The 26,664-nt window shown below is 40.5% G+C and overlaps 1 protein-coding gene across 6 annotated transcripts in view; it reads left to right on the plus strand.

Annotated features, from left to right (window-relative positions):
* Positions 1–1,815: 1,815 nt before the first annotated feature.
* LOC108492763 overlaps positions 1,816–26,664 on the plus strand; it is a 68,988-nt gene continuing 44,139 nt past the window's right edge. For 5 of the 6 annotated variants that reach the window (XR_001873221.1, XR_001873218.1, XR_001873220.1 and 2 more), the window contains exons 1-3: positions 1,816–3,225; positions 4,986–5,054; positions 13,838–13,963. The gene's annotated coding sequence lies outside the window, so the exon portion shown is untranslated. Of the gene's footprint in view, positions 3,226–4,985; positions 5,055–7,603; positions 7,854–13,837; positions 13,964–26,664 lie in introns of those variants that run through there. The other variant, XR_001873222.1, reaches the window with a different exon arrangement.

Here is a 26,664-nt window from a genome sequence, read left to right on the forward strand (position 1 = left end):
CCCTTCCTTAGGAGGTGACACCTGCTACAGAAGCTGCTCCGTGCGAGGCTGTGGGCACTGGGCTCAACCCCTCTTTCAAGTCCTGCAAGAAAACAGCTGTTGGCTCCTGGCCCACCTTCCCTGTGGACAGTCATCGCCGTCATTAAACACCTTCTCTTTGTTTGGTATGGCCATGCAGTGTCGACTTCGCTGTTTAGGAAGTACTTGTAGCTGACATGTAGGAAAGGGCCAGCTCCTCTTTGTGCAAAAACAAAGACTCGGCCGACTAGGTTGAGCTTGAGGACACTGCTGGGGCTCTTACGGCGCTTTCACAGCTGCACTGTGCATGGCCTGTGCAATAACAGAGGAAATGAATTTATAATGCAACAATCTCTTCATTTTCACAAGCACAAAAATTCCCCTAAATACTTAAAATAACACTCAGAGTGGGACAGACCTTAAATTTTGAATAAATGAAACCCTAATCCACTGTGTTGCTGAAACAAGCTTGTTATTAAAGAAATAAATTTGAAACAGCAAGTGGTTTGAGAATTTTGGATTTAATTATTTAAATCTGCTTAAGATAACTCTCTAGCACTGTGCTTGGGTTTCCTGTTGAGAGCATGTTTTCCAGTAAAGGTATTCCACCCAGTGCCTTGGAAATATTGCTTTCTCATGCAACAGTGGTTTAAGCAATAGAGATGAATAATTATGATTATAATAAGGCAAGATATTATATGGAAACTTGGTGGTATTTCTTGGGTGCAGCCTGTCATGAAAACTGCACAGAGCCAATTGTGTTTGGAGAGATCACCACTCTCCTTGGCTAAATGGCAGGTGGAATGTGGCTCCAAATGCTTTTCAGGTAAGAAAAGTTATATTACAGAGTCCACCATGATCAACAGTATGAACCAGCAGGTTTGCAATTTTAAGTTAATTTGAGGTATTATATGTTACTTAATAGATAAATATTGGGAATCAGACTTTGTTCATTGCTGATTAATTAAAAACTACTACTTCATCTTTAGGATGTAAGATTATCTCCTATCTCAGTATAGATCAAGAAGGTAAAATCTATCTTGTCTTTTGTAGAGCCATAACAGGACCTTCCTGGATTCTGAGTCTGCATTTAGGGTAAGAATAGAAGAAATGTATTCAAGATGACCCTGATCTGCACAAGTGTTCAGCTTTCCAGCCAAAATTTTTGGGGACCAGAAAGAGGCAAGTCCAGACTTTCAATTAATCTCACTAAACAGTTCAATTGCTACTCACAGGTCTAATGGTCAACAGAGCCATATCATCATCTGAATCCAACAGCACCAACCGACTTAAAAGCTGGTGCTTGGTTCAGCACTAGGTTCTCTAAAATTAACAACATGTGTAAGGATGCTGTTCAACCAAAACCCAAAAGACTTGCCTGGTTATTCTCATTCAAGCATGCTCACTGATAGTGATTATTAGCAATATCTTTTTTTATAAATGATTTTTATTTTCAAGAGAAGGTCCTAAAAATACTTTTTCTTAAGCAATAATGTCTATGTTTATGTGTTACATGAGGCAGATGTTGGTTTAAAGCTTAATTCTCACTTAAGATATCTTTCAGTCCACGAAAGGGTTGATTAGTGTCCCCTAGCTGAACCATTTTTTCCCTCTGTTGCTTTGACCCATTGATTTAATTAAGGTCTAATAAAGAGAGGGCTGAAAGATTGTTAAAAATCCTTTTTTTTTTCCCACAAATCTGACCTATGCTCGTCTGTCAGTACATTTTTGACTCGCACATGCCCTCTTTAGTATGTAAACATACTTATACAGAGTTTGTCTTCCTTAGAGCCAGTTGTTTTTTTCCCCTCAGTGATAGGTCAGATTTAATTTTGGTTTTAACCAAAGCAAATGCTTTCCTGGAGACCTTCTATTTTAGTGAAAATAAGTAATGAAAAAATAACCGAAACAAGTCACAGTATCAAAAGGAAAGACCTTAGAAAGCTTAGTGGTGACCCTTTCTTTTTCTGTTTCCTTTCCCATCCTCCTGTTGCCAGTGAAGAAAGAGAAATGAAAATTCGGGTTTGCTTTTCAATTAAGTAACAAGAATGACTCAAAGTTTATGAAACATGGAGGGTTTACATTGAAAATGCTTGCTGCTTTTCAACTTTGTGTCTTGCCTAGGTTCACCCTACTCATCATATTGCCAACCTCCTGTTTTCCTTTCCCTTCTCCTCCCACCAGCTCTGCAGTTTACCACTCTAGGGTGAGAAGAGCTGTTCCCAGCATGCTAATTTTGCCACTGAGCAGGCTCATCTGTATCTTGTAAAAGGGAGATTACCACAAATGTGCACCCTCACCACACTCTGCTTCTGCGGTAGGAGAGGACTTCTGGCACTGGGGCTCCCAGTGCTGTCCCTGCTGTGCCAGGACCGCAATGACGGGTCTTCAGAAGAATAAGGGGAAAAAAGCCCCAGCTGCAACTTCAAGGAATGGCTCAATGTGCTATTCATGGCTTGAAAGAACAGCACTGCTATCCATAGTGGCAGTTTGTGAGTGTGAACCTTCTTAGATGGTTCTCATGCTCAGATTTCTGTGCTGCAGCTCGTTAGCAGGAGAGCTGCCTGCGGGGCTGCAGCAGGTTTGCAGTACGACAGGATATGCACTAAAATAAAAATCTGGTTAGGGGTGGTGTGATTCCAGTGCTGGCTGGGCACTGGCAATTAAGCCTGCATGAAAATAAGACACCTGGACTTTGTAACTCTTGGGATGTGACATACCACTTGCTGAGGGCCATCACTGCCCAGGAAAGCACTAAAACAGGTGTATAAATCCTACTGTGTTCAGTGGGATTTAGGCACCTGCTTAAATTTAAGTGCTTGTTTAGAGAGTTTCCTGAATGAAAGCCTGACAATTGCGCCCAAGAGTAACTTTTAAATTAGTTTTAATTTGCTCATCATAACCAGCTGTCATGAGTCTATGTAAAAAGGGTTTGATTTTGGAAAGATGAAAGACTTCCCAGGTCCTTGGCTTTCATGTAAGCACCCTTCCCGGATGGCCAGCACCCTGCTCAGATGAAGCAGCCCTGCTTTTATTCATCCTTGCTCTGTGGTCCCGCTGGGGCTGCGGTGTTAGCTGAGCACTCTGCAAAGCAAACTGCCCTGCCAGCAACTGACATCACCTGACTGTGCCTCTCCAGCCATGTCCCATCTGAGGCAATCTGCAGGATGAAACAGAGGAAGAGAGAGTCCACTCTGTATTTAGGAGGTGAGTGCAAATGAAAGTTAGGGGACTGAGGGGGTGAGATTTGTGTGCAACTGAACCTCCCACCTGGAAACATAGCAGTCCTTTTGTGTTATAGGAATCAGAAAGCTTCAAGAGCTTCTTCTTCTAGGATTTTTTTTCCCCTTTATAATCCCTTCTTTCTTACAATAGAGTTTGAGGGTAAACTTGAAAATAAATCTAGTGTTGCATTTACAGCAACCAGTCTCAAAGGGAAAACAAAATCCAACAAACTCAAATTACTACTTAATTCTGGATGTGCACATTTACATGCATCATCTACTTAAGACAAGCAGAACTGCGTCCATGTAGCTGAGAGTTATTTTAATTTTTTCCTCAAATACATGGTTAATTAGTCAATGGATGATACCACTGTTGTGTAGCCCTCAGAAAGCCTAGATTTGCAATTAAAATATTTTAAAGGCATTTTTTTATAGAATCCTTAGGTAATTAAGCTGAAGTGCCTGTAGATTTTATATACAAATGTACTGGAGCAGTGGTAGCTAGTAGTTAAGGTCAGATAGAAACCAACCTTGCATTTAGAATCTTTTTTCCAGTACCTCAGTTGAAACCTCCCTAAATCTAAATTAATCTTCCAGAAAAGTATGGGAAATTTGGTTTATGAGGGGAAAAAAAGGTCTTGCATTATTACCATAGTCTATCAGTCTTCCCTCAGCGTGACTCCATTCATTTTGCAATATATGGCTGTTCAGCATTGCCACGGCTGAACTTCAGAAGACTTTTGCTGAAATAAAGCATATTATGGGAACAGTCACATTGGGGTGCCCCCTCCAAGGCAGGAGCAGGAGCTCAGCTCTGATGGGCTGCAGCCCAGGCAGGCTGGGGGCAGATGTAGGGGAAGTCTTTGTGTGGCCCACAATAAGGGACTTGGGGACAGCACAGTGCTCAAGACAGCTGTGACAAAACTGGGAGCAAACCTGGCTCTGCTGCTGTGTCCTGCTGCAGTGGCCCATTTCACTCCACAAAAGTCTCTGCTTGGGCCACAGCTTCCCTCTTTGCCTCTCGAAGCTGTTCCCTTCCTTGCAGTCTTGGTTCCTCTCCTCCTTGCCAAGTACATTGACTCCAGCCTGATCTGAAAATTAATTTTAACAAATAAGATCTTGGGCCAAGCCAAGTTAGGATCTGGAGATAGGACACGCCACAGAAAGGGAGCAGGGTGGGGGGTGTAAGGGAGCATGAACACTCAGCCTTGTAATATGTGTGAGAACTGATGCTCTCTGAGCAATCGAGTGCTTATTATTATTTCTCTTGGATAGGTCACCTGGGAGTGGAGGAATTTTTCATTTTAAATTAAAAAGAAATCTTTTATAATGCTCATTTCTGAAAGGAAAAAAAAACCACCAACCTCATCATGGAAGCAATTAGATGGAGGACACATTGAAAGGAGTGATTAGTTGTTAATTTTTGAGCTGTTGGCCCTGACAGAGGGGTTTTTTGTCAGGGATTTTTTTTTAAAGGTGTCTTTCATATGCCTATAGTCCAAGGTTACTTCTCATTCAATAGCAATTACCATATGTCCATTACATGCTAGAGACTGCTTGAGGTGGATGCAGTGGTCCCCATCAGGGCACGTGTCAAGTTGAAGTGCCAGCAGCCATGTGAGCCACGGGATAGTTGTTCCTATCTGTTTCTTCTCTTTTCCGAATCCCAGTAAATGTTCTAGGGAGTAACTTCCCCCTTCCTTGATGCAACCTTAAAATGCAGCCCTCTGGTTTGCATTTCAGGTTCCAAGTCAGCCGTGTCAAGATTTGAACAAGAATCAAGGAGGATAATAGGTCAGATGTAATTAAGAGGTAAAACTACTGGTGAAATAGGTTTTCTTTCTTTCTGCCCATCAGATTACAAACCTCAGTCCCACCACCACCTAAAAAACCTAATCTGTAACTGTAAAGCCTGGATAACTGCTCTGTTGTATCAGATGAAAACCAACTAACCGGACACCACAACACAAAAAAATACACACACCGAAAAATATGGGGCTGAAAACACAGAAAAAATGCAGTCTTGTTAAAATGTGGACATGGTCCAGTAATGGAATGAGTAGGGAAACTTGAATGGATCAGAGTCAAAAAACACTCTGCTTAATTCTTGGGGTTTTTTATTCGCCATTCAGCTTACATCAGTGTTAACATCTACTGAGAAATGCAGCCATTTACAATTTGCAGTTCAATGTGTTACTTTAATTAGTATGAAAATTAAAGGGCAACTATAGGCCAATGTGAATAATTATGGAAATACATGTGCATCACATGCTATGCTCTCATTTAATTAATCGTCTTGTAAACTATATCAAGCACTTTAAGTCAGTTGCTGAGTTTAACAACTCTATTTTAAATAACCACTTAATACTTAACAGGATGTGGAGAAAACACTAGCACACGACTGCTTCTCAAGTTTCAGTGTCTGAGATTTTTTTAAAGCTGACCCAAGTCAACCCAAAGAATGTTTAACACCCTGTGTCTGCACACAAGAAAGTCTGTGATGTACAGACATTCAATTACATTTTTTAAAAAGTGAGAAACATTTTGTGAAATAGTAACTTTAGAAAACTAATTGGCAGCAGCAAACTTGAGAGTGAAGGCCAAAGCTAGAGGGGACCTTTTACTACAGTGACTCTAGTCAAGGAAAATGAAAATAAAGGCATCTTTGTTTCTCAGTCAAATTAGCTGATTAAGAAATAAGACATTTGAACATGCTTTAAATGCAGCATTAATTATTTATATGAAAAAAAATTAAAGCCAGGTTCCATGAATTACACTTTGTGTCTGTGAATTGAATGTTACGGGAATAGTAATCCTTTTACATTCATGACTTACTTCATTAGGCAAAACTAAATATTAAGGGCTCTATTCATTCAAAAAATTCTTATGCATTCAAGTCACACCTTTTCTATGGCCGTTTTTTTTTTTTTTTGAGTACAGTTTAGAGCACTGATTTTTAAATATGATTCAGAAAAAGCAATCTACTTCTAAAGCCCTAGGATAGGCTCTAGTAAACAAAAGTATTTAGAAAAGGACAAGGATACAGTGGTGAGTTTTGCTTGTCATTGGTGAAAAGGTCCAGAATAAGTCATATTGTATGGTCTCAAAGCTGGTGTAATAAACAGAGGAAATCAGTTGCATTACCACCATTACCTGCACTAAGCTCTGAACCCTGTGAGTCCTTTTTCCTGTAGATTGATTAGTAAATAATTTCCCTCCCTCATTTATTGTTTCCAATGACTGGGCAATGCTTTATTTAGGTAAATGAAGGACAGAGGTTATTTACTCAGGCAGGTGTGTTGAGGGATATACTTTTCTGTTTTCTTTGTATGTTCATTTTAGCAATGGTGTGTCCCATGCTTGGCTCCCTGAGTAGAGAGTCCATCCACTGAAGCTGAGCTGCACTGATCTGTGGGATGTGGTTAAACACCTGCTGGGACTGGGACTGAGGCTGGGATCATGAAAGTCAGTTGTCTGCATTTCTTTGAACGCAGACACAAATTAAGGAGCTCGTGCATTAATTAATTGTTTTGCTAACACATATGTGAAAAGAAATAAGAATTGAACTCTGGTTTGTTTCAGCTTCTTTCCTTGGGTGTTTTGTTGTTGTTTTTTACCAGCTGCAGAGTGGAACAGCTAGAACTGTGCAATGATGATCATCTTGAACTTTCAAAATAATGAGAAGATTCACTTAACATTAAAGTAATAACTTTAAAAGGGGGAAGGGGGAAGCAAGAAATTATAAAAAAGGGGTTACCAGAAGCTTGCAAATTCTCAGCTGGCTGAATTTAAATAAACTTTTGGGAAACGAAATATAGGGAAGTGGGACAAGGCGTCAGATGGTCGGGTAAGATTGATGTATTTAATAGTTTAGTTAATATGGATCAACATCTGCCTTTAGTTACATCTGCACAACCCTCTGACTTCAGCAGTGTTGTACTTTTGCAACCAAGTTTGGACTGATGTTTTTAAATAGGCCCCAGTGCAGAATATCTGCAGAGAGCCTGCAGTGCTCAGTGCTGGTGTAACCAGGCAGCTCTGGAGAGAAGGGGTAATACAATATGTTATTGTTTCTTGTGTAATTTTTAAAATACATCGAGGAGTAATATATTTTTTATAATAGGGTGCTCCCTGTCTCTTTAAGCAACTGTCAGATGTAGAATGTCCTCATGCCAGAATGCTACGGTCTGCTCCCTCTGTGCAATTGTTAATTAAATCCATCCCTTATTGTAGAGCCTGCCTAGTCTTTTACCCGTTCTGCTTATCTGTGATACCAGATGATGCTCAGTAATTCATGGCCAACCTGCTCCCACCTTCAATAGGGCCTCCTGTGCACTGACCTTAACCAGCTTCACCTTTTCATTATTCCCAAGGAGAACGGAGCCCTGGAGGCAACAGTTTTATCAACTTTTCCTGTTGACCAGATGATGGTTCAGTGATAAATAAATGGAGTGTGCTTGAGCTGGAGGCCTCCCACATGCTGTCACTCCCTGTCCTCTGGCTCCTGCTGCCTGCCTGGACACAGAGCTGTGCATGTAAAGGCGACTGTCCTCAAAGGACACTGCATGCTGCACCTCTGCTGGCAGGCAAGAACTGCTTTTGCCTATCCAGGTAATGTTGCTCTGCCACTCATCATGTCAACTGAAAACTTTCTCTGATTGGCACTGAGCTATGCCACCTGAAAATGTCTTTTCCCTGGTAGTAAGGCAGATATACAGGAGCTGGTAGGAATATTTTCATATCTGACAAGCTGTTTCCCATGAACAATGTCAAAGATTTAAAAGCCCCCTCTGGAAATAGGCCTTTCTGGCAAATATAGTCTAAGCAAATCTTTTATTATTATCACATGGTTAGAAATACTCCTAGAGTTCTCCTGGAAATGGGTACTGTACCAGCAGAAAGCAATATTCTGTTGGCCTGTGCATTGCCTCAAGGGTATTCACTATGGTAATAAGATCAGTAATTCATCTCCTAAAATCACTTGGAGTACAAATGCTTATTTAAGTAGATGGTATCTTGATTACAACTGAGTCAGGAGAGTTCTTAAAGCTGCCTGTTTAGGCTCCAGATCTTCTTTTAAAGGCAAAGGGCTGGTAAGCACAAGAACATCATGTTTCACAGCTACCTTACATTTTCAGCAATGCACAGTACATGCACAGCACATCCCTCAACATAATGGGCGTGTACAAATAAGTCAAGTAGTTATGCTGTTAGGGGTTTTTTTTGCTTTTTTCTTTCCATAGAAATGTAATGAAAGGAGAGACAAATCTCTCTCCATCTCTAAATGGTTGGTTAGAACAAAGGAAACAGAGAGAAAGCCATACTCTAACAGCACATAGAGCCATTCAAACCCCATTGTGCTGGGAAGCGCAGCACCAACATAAATTCAGAGACAGCCTTGGCGCCCAGAAGAAACAAAAAGGAAAAGATCTGGAGGTAAAATGATTTGATTCATCACAGAGCAGGCCAGCGTCAGAGAACTATCCTATGTTCTTGAGACTCTTGCAGCCTCCCATCTGCTAGCTCACAAACTCAGCAGGCCTCTTCTCTGGAAGTCCTGGAGGCAGAAGACTCCAGTCTTGCTCAACTGTTTTTGTGTATTTATGTACCAATCTCATCAAGAGAAACCATGGGTTTATGGCAAAGGCATAGAAAGGTGAGTTTAAGGATGTAGTTTCTAATCCCAAACTCTGTCACAAGAAGTATTCACAGAAAGGATGATACAACCTAGAAATACAGAGATTCATCGAATTGGTTTATTTGAGGAAAACCGTAGTTTGACTTCTGAGAATCTAAAATCAGTACCATTTCCTGTGCCAGGAAAGTCTCAGGTGGTCCATAGTATTTCACATTGGTGATGTGGCATTGAAGGTGAATCATAGAAAAACTGAGCTAGAAGTGCCTAAAACAGATGTACACTAGTTTGCCAAGAAGCCTGAGTCCTTAATGAGGACATGCAGCCGAAATGGAAAGCATTAGCAGTTTCCCTGCAGAGTGTTGTTCTGTACTTTAAATTCATCAATACTACTCCTTCTTTGAACAATTATTAAGCTAAATATTACTGAAGTGTGTGCAAATTTGATGAGAGAAATATTTGTTTGTGCTGTCTATATAATTCAGAAATTAAAGATTTTTCAGCAGGCACAATTCTATCCTGTGAGCCAGAATTTTCACTTTAATTTTTTCTGCAGGCATGGAGCATAACTAACATTTGAAATAACTTTCTCCAGCTTGATCACTGTTGTCAGACAGAGTACAAACGCAAATGAAACTAATAATTTTTACTGAAGTTCTCTTGATTCCACCAGAATGTATGGAATTCTCTTTTGTTAGTTAACAGTGCTTAACACTTATGTAGCAATTTCCATCCTCGGTGACAAGCTTATTAATCAATGCAACACCTCTGAAAGGAGCATTACTATGTATTCCTATTAGACTGTGAAATTTAAAATGTATAGATGTGCTCTGAAGTGTTGGTCAAATAGCCAAAGAAATCTGCGTTTTGAATTTGGAAGTTTGTGGTTTCTGTCCCCTGATTAGGCCAGACTCCTCTGACACACAGACTGCTTTATGCGTTTAATAGATCAAGCTCTGCTGGGTTTAGAGCCACACATTAGTGTGGCCATACTCTGACTTTGAAATGTGGCAATAACACAACCGTTTTCTATAATTGCTGCCTTGAGGACCTGAAACGGGCATACAGCACACTGCTGTGATTTGCTCTTTGCAGCTTTGTTAAGACTCGCAGGAGCTGGAAGGTGTGTTTCCAGTGCACAGTAAATAGGGTTGTGTTAAATGACCCCTGCCTTTTTTCATGCTAATAGGTGTGACCCTGTTAGGCTAACAAAGAAGTCAGTCCTGACATAGTGATGATAATTTTGTCTAGAGTGAAATCCATTGGGTTCCCTCACCTCTTTTCTGTGCATGCTATTGTAGGACACTGATGGTACCACTGATCTGCTCTCCTGGCAGCCAAGAAAGTGTCAGATGAGAGCATTTTCTGCTTGCTACAACCAAGAAAAAAAATGTATATTCTATCCAATAAGCTTGGTTTGGGAAATGAGTTTTGTTCAATGTTACCAGCTCTGGAGAAGCCACCAGGCAAATGCAGTGAAAAAGGCCTCCTATAAAGGGTATAATGAAAGACAAACCATTTCAGTTGGTGACTAGAGGCATATCAATAAAAATCAACTCCTGCATATATCAAGTGATAGATAGCAAGTCTGAAAGCTTTTTCACTTCCCTGGTAGTACCATCCAACTGCTATAAAACTCATGAATTTCTCTGTTACCCTTGCAGATAAACACCCCTCATGCTGCATGTAAGAGGAGCTTCAAGAATTAAAAAAAAAAAAAAAAAAGGACAGGGAGTTATTGCTTTTAAGTAGCTCAGTCCATTGCTTTTAAGGGTGACAATGTCTAAATTGTGGCAGGAGGGGAACTGTTAAGCATCTCGTTGCTCTGTTTGTGAGACTTTCTCAGACGTAAATCAGCCTGCCCCGGGGTAACAGGCCAGGACGTGCCTTGTAAGCCAGGAGAGGAGCTTTTGGGATGTCTGAAGGGAAGACTTCAGATGACAACAGCTACCTAAAAATTCACACCCCTCTGGCAAGCTCAGCAAGCACAGTCCCTATGACAGACCAGGGCCATGGGCCAAACAGCGCAGGCTCCCACATACCTGCCTGTGGGGCATAGGCTGCAGCCCCATTCTCTCTGTCTCTTCAATAGGTAAGTTGGTGGTACTACATGGTTTGGGATTGAGGCTTGTAGCTGCTTCTCTCCCTTGTGGATGCTGAGTCTGGCCCCTCAGGACATCTGGTGCTTGGTCTCATGCCGTTAGTAGGAATCAACTGCTCCTATTGAAAAGGACTCTGTGTTTTGAGGATTTTTGCATCCAGACATTGTGAAGCATTCATACCTAAAAGCATTATATGAGTTTTACGTGAGTTTGTATGAGAAGCATTATATGGGTTTTTATTAACAAACGTGTACCTGTTTCATTGACTCATGCTCATGGAGGTTTTGTGTCAGCTGTTGGGAGCCTACAAACCTTGGAGAAGTCAAGGGGCTTCTGGAAAATTCTTTCTGAGATTAATTTTGTAGTTAGATGCTGTTCCTTCTCCCAAGAGAAGGAAGCCAGGTTCCTTAGACTCCAAGACTTGGGAAAGCACCTTGAAAATACCAAGGCTAATCTTCTTTGTCCACACACAGCCTGTTTAGAAATTGATTCCAGCTATGAGGCTTGGATTTGGATCTGGGTTCAAATAGCCCTTAATTCAAAGGTGAGACCTTTATCCTGCTGATATCAAAGTTATTTCTATTACTGGCTTAACTGGATGAGGGTCTATGCTGTGTTTTAAACCACAGAGTTTTATTTTGACCTATATGTAACGTAAAGATGGGTATTAACTGGGAAGTCTAAATTTCTGGAAGTCTCTCTCTCAGTAGTTCTTATTAAATTCACTACTCCAGCATAATGTAGCTTTCTGTTCTAATCATAGCATTGCTGTACTTGGGCATGGCACATCAAAGGGGTTACCTTGCTCTTGTAGCAGAATCCTCCTTAGATTTGCTCACTCTGGGGACCCACACCAGATTTCCCCGGTTCTGAACACAGGCCAGATTTTCAGCTCCCTTTTAATCTTTGGCAATTTGAATTTATATGGAAAACTTACAGGTGACAGTCTGGTTACATTGAGACAAGTAGGATAGAAACCATGTCAGAACAGTCCCTGAAAGTCCTACAATGTGCTTAAAGCATTTCAAGAGAACCCTTGATCCAAAGTATCAAAGGGTTACAGTAAGATCAAGAAGAATTAAAACTGATGGTGTGCCAGAAATCACGTGCAGCACAAGGTCATTACTCACCCTCGTTAAAGTGGTCTCAGTACTGTGGCCTGATCTGAAGCTTAATTGAAAAGTTTCAAATGATGCATTATAACGAAGACAAGACAGCCACTGCCCATTCCATGACCCCTGCTAAAAAAGGCAGATTGGTAATAGGGCAGAAATCTAAGCAATTGCTTGAGGATAATCAAGGCCTAATGATGTATCCACTTCAGTCTTTCAAAGGTACAGGAACCTCTCACTGACACTGGAGAGAATGCAAGGGCTGATGTGAGCAGGTACCTGCATCCAGAGAACAAGCCACCTGGCCAGAGTAGTCACTGTCCTTGGCAGTGCATAGTCACAGTCCTTGGCAGCAGGGGGAATACAGAGGGCAACACCATATCGATAGTGTGTGTTTTCAGTGTGTACAAAAAGTTAGTGCAACCTCTTCTCAGTTGCCTTCTTTTGCAATCATTTTCTGTTAGCCCAGACCTTGGCCCAAAGTGATCATAGGGAGTATATCAGGGCTGAATTATTAGTTGTGTTAGGAACCAAGAGCGTGGCAATAGGAGATAGCTGACTGCTGATGTTATCAATTTTCCTTAAAAATTCACAAAAAAAACCAAAACCTGTTGATGTTCAACTTGAGTGTGATAACAAACTGCAAGTCACAATTACCCAAAGAGATCAAGTATCTCCTTGCCATCTTCCTCTTTTTTTGCTCTATTATCTGGTCTAGCAGAGAGGTCAAGGCCCGCATCCACATGATTATCTCCACATCCACTTGCCAAATTGTGAAAGCTACTCTTCCTGGGCTAGTGCTTGGGCAGCCGTACTAAAAGGTTTGCATGTGCCCCTGCCCAATGAGCAGTTACAGCACGGAATCACTTTTGAGTCTGCAGAAGCCAAAAGGTTTTTCACCTTTTTGAAATAGTCATCTCACCCATTTTAACACATATCTGTAGGATGTGCTTTTGTCAGGAGAGGGTGTCTCTCCAGATTCACATCTGTTTGCTGAGCAGGTGTGCTTGCTGTTCCTAATCTCTCCTGTTTTAATAAGATCTCCCTCCTGTCTTGAAATACATCAGCCATGGAAAGCTAGACCAGACAAAAACATTGTATAGGGTTTTGGGTTCAGTGACAGAGGACAGCCTTCGGTGATAGACTTGCTTAAAGCCATCATACTCAATGACAAGTAGTGAAAATTGTTTAGCACCATGGCACATTTTTTTAGCCTTCAAGTTCCTCCCTAATTTTAAGTACATTTAAAATCAACGTGCCCGCTTTCTTTGCTATAATCCTACTTTAATTATCTTTTGCTTTTTCATGTCATTTCCTTCAACTTTAAACATGGAGACTGAAAAAGAAGGCAATATAAAGGAAAAGTTGTAGTAAAATAATTAAACAACCTCTTATGCAACTCTTCCGATGGCTGCCTTGAAGACCATGAGAGGTGAAATTGGCTTTGCTGGTACACCCTTGATAAGACCTTTGATATATGACAAATGGCATCAGCTCTACAACATATTACTGGTTGACTGGCAGCCCTGTTTCTCCCTGTTGCTTGCAAATTAGTACTCTAAGTCTGTGTGTGTAAAAAGGTTGTCATCACCAGTGCCATGGTCACTGCAGGCTGCACCTACCAGCCTGAAGACTCCACGTCTCTACTTTCCTCAAGATGAATTTGTGTGTTAAGCTGCTGGCACCCATGGAAGCAGCAGCTGAGCAGTCCTGCCTGGGAAAGAACCGGTGCTTCTTTGTTTCCAGGTCTCCAAGGAGCTCTGGGACAGCGTGAGAGGACAGGGCACTGCCAGCTGCTGTGTGAGAGCTGGAGCCTGCCACAGCGTGAGAGGGGCCAGCAGTGAGAAACGGGCTGCCTGCACAAGTCTGAAGGTACAGTGTCAAGAGGCATTTCTTGATATATTGTTTCTTGTTAAGAACCATTGACTGATGTAGCCATTTACAGGATTTTTTTACTCGTTTCACTTGTATATGAACAAAGACAAAATACTAGGAGAGATGCCTAGCATGTCTCGGAATCAGGCACCTGCCTGCTCTTCTCATGTGTGTGCAAATCACAGCTAGATCTGACCATTTTGACTTTGATACTCTCAGGCACATGGTGTGACTCTTGTGGATGGTCCCATTCAGGGCTAAGGGTTGGACTCAATGGTCCTGTTGGGTCCCTTCCAACTTGGCATATTCTGTGATTCTATGACTTCAGGGTTGCATTTTCCTCATCTGTTGTAGGCAGTATGATTGCCCGCACTTTCCCTGGGTCATTGCACCATTCAGACAACTCACTGGGTCTGATCTTACAATATATTAGCCTAGGGAAAGCTGAGGCTGGCCTTAATTTGTCTATTTTACAGGTGTTGTGTCCATGAGGTGTGTGTGAGGGGCCATAGACCATGGATTGGCCACTGCTGGTTTGGCTATGAAGGATAAGAAAAACTTCCAAAGAACTTGCTATGGAGGCGGGGCACAAAACTGAATGTGTGTGACCTGTATGCAACCCCTTATGTTTGCTGAGTTTCAAGTAATGAGAGGGGGGGAAAAAACCTCTGACATTTAAAAATAAAGTAGATCCTTGAATCCATGTAGCAAAAAATAGGGCAGTTGAGTTATCAGTAGCTGATGAGAATATGAAAAGAGTAATTATTGTATATTCCTATTAATAAAATTGTACTGCAGCTCAAAAGAAAAAAAAAGAAAGTTGCCAAAGAGAGCCCAGTGAGTTACTTCATGGGAAAAATAGCTTCTATTATATGAATAGAAATATCAGCTGGTGTGCTTAGCAGAGAGCTCTGGACTTATGGAAATTCAAAACATTTCCATATATCCCAGTCCAGGATGGAATTAAAGTGTTGTAAAGCTTCCCTGGAAGCCAACATTTATCTAATATGTAAGCATATTTAGATTTCATTTTGAAATGGTTGTTAAAGGCTATCCTTTGGCTGCACTCTATCCTTCTCTCTAACTTGTTTTTCTAAATCGTTGAACTCTGACATTTTTATGCTAAGAGAAATGTACTTTCAGAACCAGAAATGTCTGAATGACCAGCTACAGTATGTACTAACCATGAGAGATACCCGTTGAATCTGCTCCCCTCCTCCAATTTATTTGATGTTTTTCCAATCATGCCTTGCATTAATGTTCTACACTTAGCTAAACTATGTGTGTTGTATTTTAGATCTATTTTTGTTTTGCCTAAAAAATTTCCAAATTGGCATTAGGTATTCAAGATGTAATCTCTGTAGCAGGAAACTAGTTATCAGACTCATATAAAATAACTGGGCAATGGAAATACCTCTGCGCAGAAAGGTGTTTTTTTTTTTTCCTTAGAATTAATTTAGAGGGAATTTAATGCCTGTGAAAGGTGCTGGATTGCAACATCAGAGAACTGAAGCTACTATTTAACCACAGAGCAGTTACGGGGTGGGAGATGGCTTTACAAGATTCCCCATGAGGGTTGACAAAATAGTTGTCTCAGGTTTGGTTTCTTTCATCTAGCTGGAACAACCAAGCTTTCATATGTTGGTAACAGTTGCTCTCAGGTTGTTAGCTTTCACCTGCGCGATGTAAGAAGTGTGTAGGGGAGATTTTCTTTTTGTGATAGCTGGCTAAAATTTATCATATGATTAAACCTAAAAGACTAGATTTACTACAGCTGAGTTGGCACAGAACTGTAAGGGACTATTGTGAGTAAAAAATTCAAAGCACAAGGTGCGTCCATGCTGTCCCTGCTCTGTGCCTCAGAGGCAGGTATAAACTGGAAGGGAAGGGAAGGGGAGACACTGTGACCTGCACCCTAATGCACACTCTGCCACCACCCTTGCAATGCCCCCGGGCACAGTGCCACTGTGCTTAGACCACATCACGGGGAGTCTCAGACACAAAATCTGCATCTTTTGCATTCTGTTGCCATTTTTTTATCAGAGGAAAGACAAGAGTTGTAGGCTCTATGTCATTATTGGAGCTATGCCAGGTTCAGGGTTCAATTCTCGTCTTTTCCCTTTTTTCCCCAATATTTCCAGAAGAGTTATCTCTGAAAGCCACATGTGGTCTCCATGGTCTCAGTTGTCAGGTTACTATTAGACAGGTACAGACAGTATCATGTGTAATAACTGATAGTCTTGCCAGGTGCCGGAGATGCTGAAGACCATTTCTCAATAATACCCATTAGGCTTCAATTCATATTTTTTACTTACTTAAATTAATATGTTTGGCGTTGATGGTTTTTACTGACTTCATGAGGAGGGAGAGAAGCAAGTAGCCTCAGGGTAGTTTTAATGAATTTCACTCAGAGGGGGAGACTTTCACAGTACTGTCTGCCTCCCCTGAGCTCATCAGGAAAAGAAAATCACCCTTTTCGTGTCTCCCATGTGCCTGGTCTCACAGGCCCGGGCTGTCCACCATGGCTCTGCTGCTCTCACAGCAAGGCCAGCAGAAATACAGCCATGACTGAATGGACCAGTGGGCTTATTACGATAACACAAAGTCAACTTATGCGTAAGCCCACTAGGAACCAGTTGAAAGTTTTTTCCTCTGAAGCCACATTCTTCTGCTGGTTGTGGTATGTTGGACAGAGGCTACATTCCCTCACACTGGAATTTCCTGTATTAGGACTGCACAGGAGCGGTTTTATTTTGTGGTCCTTGAGATTTCTGAGCTTCATGGATTTCACAGCCTTTACACACCATGAAACAAAGATCTGGTTTCTACTGGGGCATTGCAGAAAGGATGAGCATCTGCTGACTTGTTGGTCTTCCAAAATCTGATGCCCTCCAAGATCAGAGGTGAACCAATCTGGGATCATCTCGCTGAAGACTGCGTATTAGTGACACAGCTCTCATACAGCTCACATATGCTTTTTGCACTAATTTTTTCAGCTAAAAGAAACATTTCCTTTTTGTGTTGTCAATTTGGACCCTAATGTACTGCTGAGGGAGCTCATGTTGATTCTGTTGTTGTGGGAATACAGTGGTTACAATCTGTAAAACAGTAAGCCAGGCTGAGGCACAGGCATCCTGCTTCAACATCTCCCACCCTAAACAAGCTTGTCATCCTCTAGGCTTGTAGGCTTAGTACAATAAAGGCAATGTTATAGGTTCACTTTGTGATGAGAGCTTTTTAGAGAGGCCTGTAGACTCCCTCTTTTCTCAGACTCACCTGACTCCAGCCCAGCTGTGCTATTCCCACTTCTTTACTTAATCAAAATTGCATGTCAGATATCCAACCCGCAAATTTACAGCTTCATTGAAATGGAGACAGGTTATGTAAGACTTTCTGCATAAAAATGTGTAATATATTATATTATATTGAGTTTTGTGGAAGAGAGTGGAAAATATCTGTTTGGTTTTGGAAATACTATATAGAGTTATTTAGATGCCAAGTTTTTTCATTGTTCTACTAATGTCTTCCTGGTCTGCAGGGTTTTAAAAGATATATCTAAGAAATTTTGCACTGTGGTATTGAGTCAGGTCTCAGACTTTCACAGGAAATAAAGTGGCAGATGTGATTCTGTGGAACAGGTTTCCCAAAATTGCCCCAGCCCAACTCTTCACTCCCCCTCCTTTATGCACTTCCCTACCTTAAACTGCTCTTACGGAGTCAGTTTGCCAGATACTCTGAGTAACTGGTGAAGTGGACTGAAATGCTCAATTTTCCCAGTATTCATACTTTATGACTAAGCCACATTATTGGTTTAGGATTTTTAAAATCTAAGTAAGGATACTTTCTACTTTAATTGCATGTTAATTAACACTGTGCTTTGTGGAGGATTAATATTATATAAACTGTAGTCCTCTCTCAGCCATCTCTCTCCTGTACCTGCAGCCCAGAAAACTGCTTGGTTTTTTTACCCATTGTGACTGTTGTGCTTCCCAGCAGGCCAACAGAAATGTTCAGAATTGTCACAGAGCTCCACAAATAACCAGTCAAACCTTCCCCACCCAAACATTCCTGACAGAGTCTTTCTTTTATATCCTTACATTCTTTTTTATTAAATTTGCCTCAGTAATCAATATGTCCCAAACCTGTGGAGTGTCTTGGTGGGAAATTTCATCAGCCCCCCCAAAGGAACACTGCTCTGCTGTCATGTCCCTGCTGCAGATCCCTGTGAAAGAGGATGCCAGAGCACTGACTAATCTCATCTCTCCCAAGCACTAATTTAATTTGCAAAATGTTGTGGGGTTTTTTCTGAAGTGTGTGAACTTTCCTTACTCTGTGTTCTTGAAACATGACTCAATGCTCTGTTTTCATCTGTATAGCCTCAGTATGTATCCTGCCTTTGCATAAAAGCCTTCAAAGCTGTGTGGCAAGGATGGTATGAAAGCAAATAGGTGTTTAAGCAATGAACTTAAATTTTCTGTGAGTCCCACTGGTAAGAAGTTTGCAGCAGTCCTTGCTGGTGACACCTTTTTGGTGCTGAGCTAATGGCCAAGCCACCACACTTGAATGGCTGTGTCTAGAAGCTCTATCTCGATCACTGCAAACTAACTGAAGGTAAAGGAAAGTAGTAGAAAAGAGCTGAACTACAGATACAGAGCCAGGCCATTACCTGTGTGCTCAGGCAGTGGGCTGGTGAGGTCCTGCTATGTAAATACAAACAGAACCATGGTAAAGTTCTAAATTTGCATTCAGATCTTAGGTTTTTTTCTATCCAAAGTTCATTCTTATAATTTGTATTTGAAACCATCTAGTCTCTAAATCAAGAGTTAATATTGTTCTGTGCAGTATCCAGGACGAGCTGGGGTTTGAACTACTTGTTTAAAATTCCCCTTGTTTTATAATTTCAGCTGAATAGTTTAAATCACTTCTTGTTGTGAGACGTGGTGCTGCACACTAGGCTGCACATCACTGAGGTAAGTTTCAGTCTAGAGGTAGTTGCACTTCAGTGCCAAGGGAAATAATAACTGGATGGATGGAAAGCATCTGGGATTGATGTGGTTTAAAGGTGCTGTTCATGCAAGCTATTATCAAGGAAGGAGTTAGGGATGAGATTCATTCTTAAAATGCAGGTGCTCTCATGCTTTCTCTGACAGATGTGTTCCAACAGTGTTTTGAATTCTGTTTAAATTTTGAAAGAGCTAGACCTTCAGGCTCTTCTCTTCCTTTCTTAAATTCATTTCCCTGTTTAGATGAAAAAGAAACATTTTGCAACTTACTTTAAACTTTCTTCAAAAGAACTGCTGGAAAAGGAACATTCATGTGAAGCACATAAGCTGTAAATGAATGTTAAGCACAGCAGAGGAGGTGATTTTAAATGTGCTAATGGACAGATATTAGACTGTAGGAATTTACCTAAGAGAAAACCTGAGATGTGGAGGGACAGACAGGTGGGGATAAAACCCCAATAAATGAGCCAAATAATAGAAAAGTGTTACTAGAGTAAAGAGCTGTACATGTGAAATAAATACCAAAATGAGGAAATAGTGCCAGCAAAGATACTGAAAAATGGAGAACATTTTGGTTAAGTGATGCAGGAGCATGTACCTGCAGCCCATACTGACAATGCAAGCTCTTAGGAAGAGATCTCTCTCTCTCTTTTTCTCTCTCCCTGCCTCATTTTGGCATTTTTCCCCCTGCTCATGACGGTAACTTAACAGAGTTTACAGCATTAATGGACAAAGCTCCTTCCACCTAAATGTGCCACATTTTCACAGTGCTCTGTCAGATATTTTCAGGTGTGTACTTACCTTGAAATTTCCAACAAACTCTTTTCCTCAGATAATTTTTGATTAATTTTGTAGGCCTCCTGGCTGGTGGTTACTTTCTCTGGCTGTGTGGAAGTAGCAAAGCAAGTGGGTTGAGGTTTGCATGATTTGTGAATATGAAGGGGGGGGAGAAGGAACAGACTAAGAAAAAGAAAATACCCCACAGGAAAGAAATAATGGGTAATATATTTCCTTTTGAACTTTTTCAAATCAACCTCTGGAAAAGGTGTCATAAAGCCCCCAGAAATGAGTAACAGCACAGGGACAAAGAAAACTCTGTTACAGATGTCCCTGCAAGCCTATGAGCAAATTGTTTTTTTCTAAATAACTCCAGAACATTACATGGCCTTAACAAGTTTCCCAGGACAGGAACTCCCAGTTTATTACTTGCTCACATTGTCATCAGAAATTAATTTTGTCCCTGAAAGACAAATTGGCTGGTAGCTTATGAAGTTAAATGGAAAGAACAAGTGAGCATCTGTTTCTTCTGCATTTTGTCTCCTTGGTGTCTTACATATAAATGAATCAGAGTGTTCAAACTTAAATTAAGATCTTTGGCTAGATAAACAGTTAAAACTGGTTCCCATAGCTACCTCTCACACATAGCTGTGATTGCATTATAATCCCCTAGTAATCAGGTCTAAATGAAAGAAAGATGATAAGGGTGCTATTTTCAGTTTTCAGTACTGATTTTTATTAGCTCTCAATCAGATCAGGACTGCTTTGCCTTTCATCACATTGTGGCAGTGTTTGTAGAATCATTAGAGTAATAAAGTGTAAATCTTACCAAGGTGCATTTTTCTTGAGGTGTTTTATATAACGAAAACTCTGAAGATTACATTGGCGGGTACAGGAAAGATTTGTTTCTGCAACTGAAGTGAGGATGTAATGTATGCTATATTCATTTATTCTTTACCCAAGCGAATACCTAATGAATTACTTTGCCAAGGTAAAACAAAATATAAAAATATCCAAAGAATCAGCCTGTCTGAACATGGTCCTAATATACTATATGTTGCAGGTACTGACTTTAGTAGTTTTTTTAATTTGCCTTATTATCTTGTATCATATCTCTCCCTGTGCATTACCACGCACAAATGAATTACAGGCAGAACCACAAGCACTGCTATTACCAGCCTGCTGTTTTTAGTAAACTAGTGCAGCCCAATAAAACATCATGTTGCAGCAATATATAAGTATTTATTGTAGAGTAAATTTCAGCTAAACAAAAGCGCACAGGGAGGCCTGATCCTGCTTGTAGGAGAGGCAGTGGCAAAGCCTGAGTTTGGCTCATGCATCATCTCATCTGCACCCTTGATTTGCAGTATCCTTTGAGGTAAATTTTACTTAATGACTTTACTTCTAAAAGGTTTCTGACTGCCAAATTTAGAAAAGACTTCATCCAACCTCCAGAGGTGTTCCTGGGTGTTTCCACAGGCAGAGCTATCCTTTAGCACAGAAATTGCCTTGTGTGGTGTTGCAGGATTGTTCACAGAGTGTGCAGGTGTGCCCCACATTTGCAATTAACTCCCAGCTTAATACTGGAGTGATTTTACTTTCCCATAGCCTTTTTTTTCTTTTTAATATCTGTGAATGTTACTATAGCATAGCTATTAAGATGCCTCCCCATTTTAAATATTTGAATTTCATGTGTTCTATATTTAAATGAGTAGTAAACTGTCCCAGTACTTCAGTGTTAAATAGTTATGGTCATCCACACAACTGCAAAAGTATCAGGTAGTGACAGAAATTAGTTAGAAAGTTGAAAAAGAATAGGCAAACAAATGGCTTTCTGGTTTTTTGATTAATTTTAATGTACCTGAGGTAGGAACTATGCCTGATATTAACATTAACATGTTATACTTACTTTCTATTCTATAAAAGATGGATCTTTTCAGCCATTAAATAGTGGTGTTTGCATAGTTAGCAAAGTCTATTATACCATCTGATGTTAGGACATGGAATACTTTAGGACAGGGGCCATTTAATGTATACAGATTTATACCTGAGATAATTAAGTACTGGTATTCACATCAGGCAAAAAAAGAATAAATCAGTTCATATGATGTTATAGATAAGGAAACAAAATTTATGTTTCAAATTTTAATCTATTAAGACTTCTAAGATGCAGAGGGGTTCTCAGTCTAACATGATTAATTTCCTACTAATATTTTAAACTACAAAAGCTCAAATTCAAATGCTGTTTCAAGGAAAAGAGGCAAAGAGAGCATTTTGGTCAGGAAGGTTTTGTGTGTGTTTGTATGTTGACACGCAAATGTAATATGTCTGGAAGATGTTGCTATGACTAATGACACAAAAGAGAGTAAATTGTAGAGCCTGATTATCAACAGATAACAAGACATACTGTATATAAATAAATGCTCAGCATCAAAACCCATTATTGGATTAGCTATATAATCATGTTTCAGGCTGTAAGTCTGTGCTGACAAATGAACACTTTTCATTTGGCTCAAGGTCCTCATCAGCAACGGAACTAATTTTACATTCTCACCCATTAAGTGAATAAGATGTGGAAAAAGCTGTCTGCTTTTTGAAGTGTAAATTTGCTGCTACAGGCTGTGCAGACCAAAGCTCTTTTGAAGCAGTGAAATGAGATCATCTCTAGGGACATGTGAACCTGACAAAGTTTAGGTCATTTCTGTGGAAGGTATGGCAGGGGGGAGCCATTTGGATATGGTTTCAGTAGTGACTTGTATGGGGCAATTTGGAGGATGCTGAACTTCACAAGCTTTTTGTTCAAATTTTTGAGAGAACTTGAACTGGAAGCACAGATGCAAGTTTTCAAGCTTCAGAAAGAAACCTTCATAAACATCTGAACTGTGTACTTAGCCAACATAATTTGGGACTGCTAAGCAGGCTGTTTGCTGAGCCTCTCCTGCTCAGCAGAACTTAACCAAGTCATTTTTAGGGACTGGTTACTTCCCCTGATTTCCCCTTGCCCCATACACCCACCCACCCACACACAAATGGAGATCAGGGCCTAACTGGACCTCTTTCTAGAAAAATCACTGGAGGTGAAGGAACTAGACCATCACATCTCACTCTCCACCCTGGGAAGTCCACCAGGAGAGAGGAAAATCACAGCTCTGTACCTCTTCTGGTTGCCAGCCCTATAAATTGCAGCATGGCACCAGCTTTTGCTGGCCCTCTGGAAGCCCCTGGGAAGGGGCTCTGCCTGTGGGAGACAGGCATGGTGGGCATGGAGGGCAGCGTGGGCAGAATGGGAAGGGAGAGGACTCCTCAGAGGGCTCAGTAAGGATCCCCTTGGTCAGCCAGCATAAGGGACAGGATTGCAATAAGCTCTAGGGAGCAGTGTTGTGATGCACCACAGTTCAAGCAAGGGTGATGAAGACATTGCTGACACCACTTTAGAAGAAAAGAGTCTCATGAAAATCATTTAACTTTTTAGATTTCCAGACACGCAAAGCAGTATTTAACCACTGTTTAAGATCATGAAAAAAATATCCCCAGGCTGTGTTGTGCATCTAACCACAATGCTTTTCATTTGCAAACCAACAAAAAATTCAGATAGGCTTTGATTGTTCATTTGTTAATTTGATTCCACCCCCTTCACTTTGTTTGCTCACTGGAACGTGCTTGCATGGCTTAGGCTTTTGGTCTTTCTCAGAAATTGTGCAGTTGTTGCATCCACCACTTCCTGATTTCTTGTAGACCACCAATGATCCATGGACCATAAACTAAGAAGCACTGTGAGAATCCTATATAATGCTGTGTGGGTATAATGAAACTAAAGAAAATTACAGTAAACCCAGGCTGTCATATTTGCATGAGAAAATAAAACTAACCCTTGATATGCCCCTGTGTGAACAGTGCTAGTTAAACCTTAGTTCAAGCACCTTGAGCATATGGTTTTGAAATTGTTTTTCTAAGAGTAATGGCTATCAAAGAGTAAAGATGTTTGTCAGGCACTTGTATAAAGCAACAACAGGTTTTTAAAAATATCCTCTGGGCAAACAATTGCACTGCTTTCTCCCACAGCATTTTTGGCCAGATGTATTAATATCGTATAGGAGCATCTGACCAGCAGAACTGAACAGAAACTTAGGTGGATAACATCTGTGGAGTCTTCACCTAAAAAATAGACTGAAATAAAGGCAGCTGAAAGCAAAATTTTCACTCTCTTCCCTGAGCTCAACTTTATAGCTTTGCTGCTGATGGTGTTGTGCCCACCAGCAGGTTTAGTTGTCTACTTGCCTGGGCATGTGGACAGGGGTTTTGGTCCTTGGAGCAGCCCCCTCTGCAGTCAGCATCGATTATTCAGGACCTCCCCTTCCTTTTCTGCATCAAAATAAAGCTGTAAATGCTTCTCTATCTCACTGGCATGTTATGAAAGTTAATGAGTTGATGTCTGCAAAAGACTTTGAAGGTATAAAATGGTCTAGAAGTTCTGAGCACTGTATTGTGAAGGTCTCCCTTTCCCCAGCTTAAGGCAGAATGAGTTAAGTTAGCCAAAGGGGATAAGAGAAACAAGAGAGACTTTATAAGTGTACCAGGGGAAAAGGAAATACTGGAGAGAAAATAGACCCATTAGCAAATGAGGAAGGAGATGAAGTTAATTATGATTTTAAAATGGATGAGCAGTGGAGCTGCTTTTTTTTTAAAGAAAAAAATCAGTCTTTAACAAAAATAATAAGATCTGACAATTAGGAAGAAGTGGAGGCCTTGTGAAAACAGGGGTTTGATTAAAAAATGAGGGGGAGAAAACTTGTAAAACATGAATACATGTAAATGAACAAATCTAGATGAAACTCTTCTAAAGAGCTATGAGAAACTAATGCATTTTTCCAAATATTTACCCACGGCAGATAAGGGGAAAGTCATATCAGAAAAGCAAAAGCAACAGCCACAAAAAAACCAATGATGTTAAGAAAAATGATGCTAGTGGTTACCTGCCAGTAAGTATTCATCTGTACTAAAAGCAAGAAGCACAACTGGAGTGAGCAGGAAAGCATCCCGTCTGTTGGGTTATGAAGCCAAGCATCACATCTGTTGGGTTATGAAGCCATGCTACACTAATGAGGTTTCGTTCTAGAGTTACAAAATACAGTGATGAGAAACCCAATACAAGCTGGGTCAGATCCAGAGTTGCTGCTCTGCCTCTTTACACCAGCAGATCCATTTGCAACATCTGAACTTGAGTAAATCATTTGACAGAAATACCTTGGAAACTTGTGTCTGAGAAAAGAAATCCAAATTGGCTTTGATAGGAAGGGTGTCATTTGGGCTAAGAATGGCAGTATGAGGCCACACAGAAAGTGATCTGAAGACAAAAATTAAAATAGATTCTGGCTGTAAATATGTTATGATTATTTCAGCATAAAGAATGATTAAGACATAATTATAAAAAGAAAAACAAGTTACTGTGTGAACAGCAGAACTAGGGCACCCTGGTTCCCAATGTGTTTAGTTGCTGTGGTTGGATTCTCTGGTGTCTAATAGGTTTCCTCTGTGACAGCTCCTCTGAGGTGGGGGTGGGCTGGCACCTCAATAGGGGCATTGGTAGGGGTGCACTTTGTGATATCTGTGATAATCCTGTGTGTTTGAGCCCTACACAACCTCCAAATGCAACTGGGTCAAAAGGCCAACCTTTCCAAAAGTTCTGAGGAGGGAACTCAGAGAGAGTGATCACATTTGCCACAACCATTTATTTGGAACTTAGATTTAAAAATCTTGCAAGAGGGCAAATTCTGACTGAAAACTGGAATGTCACAAATTAAAGAAATGCTCTGAATTTTGAGATCCTGTTCATCTCCTTTCTCTTGTTTCCAAAACACTGTATCTACATGGAACGAGTACATACAGATAATAGCTGTAATGATCTTATTTTCATACCTACTTCTTAGCTACTATTTTAGAAGCTCCTCCACAAAAGGACAAAGCATTTTTCCAAGGATCTATTTGTTCCATTTTAGTATAAATGGTTAAGGAAATGAGGAATTTCTATACTGATTATTTTGAAATATATTATTCTTTAAAGCCAGTCTCTCTCTGACTGTTGAACATGTACAACCAGCTATGATCAATAAAATTGCTTCTTGCAGAGAATGATGCATACAGAACTTCAGAGAGGTTAAATTTGCCTATTGCAGGGAGGGGATCAAAGCTCACTTTTTATTGATATTAAACCTTCAGCACAAAACTAGATCTGTAGAACCTGCTGAATATCATGTCTGTGTCTATATTGCTGAACTGGGGACTGAAGTGAGGACAAGGACACTATTTCTTGTCTGTAATTAAGAAGTATCACTGAGTAACATGGGACATTCAGTAGCTTCTTATATGAGGACAGAAGGATGCAACTCTTTTTAAGGACACCAGAATAATGTTACAGTGATTACTTTTCATGTCCAATTTCTATTCTCTACTTGTTAATGGCAGAATTTTTAAAAGCTTCTAGCCTTATTATATTTCACATTTAATAAAAAAATGTGTCCTACGTGGTTTCACACCAGTAGAGAGGTCACAGCACACATGGACTGAGAAGAAATCCCCTTAAACAGCAGGAACTGTATAAGTAACACCTCAAATATGGTTTTGAGAAAAGTGACTTAGCAGTTTTCATAGCTATAAAGCTGGCTCACAGATGCATAGAAATCTATGGAGAAATATACTTCCCTGTCTACCACCAGGATTAGAAAGGCCAGAATGGAAAATATAGAAGAATGGTAAGAAAACACAGCCAACATATGTTCTGTAGAAGCAGCAAGGCCCAGAGAGCCCAGCTCCCACCTGTAACCGCTGTTCTTCCCACAAAGTTACATTTGGAGTAGCAGCTTTACAGTGGGGAGGATTAGGGCACCTAGAGAGCTCTCCTCCCTTCAAGGTCACATATCT

The sequence above is a fragment of the Lepidothrix coronata genome, unplaced genomic scaffold (genome assembly GCF_001604755.1).
Source record: "Lepidothrix coronata isolate B3197 unplaced genomic scaffold, Lepidothrix_coronata-1.0 Scaffold12, whole genome shotgun sequence".
Taxonomy (NCBI): Eukaryota; Metazoa; Chordata; class Aves; order Passeriformes; family Pipridae; genus Lepidothrix; species Lepidothrix coronata.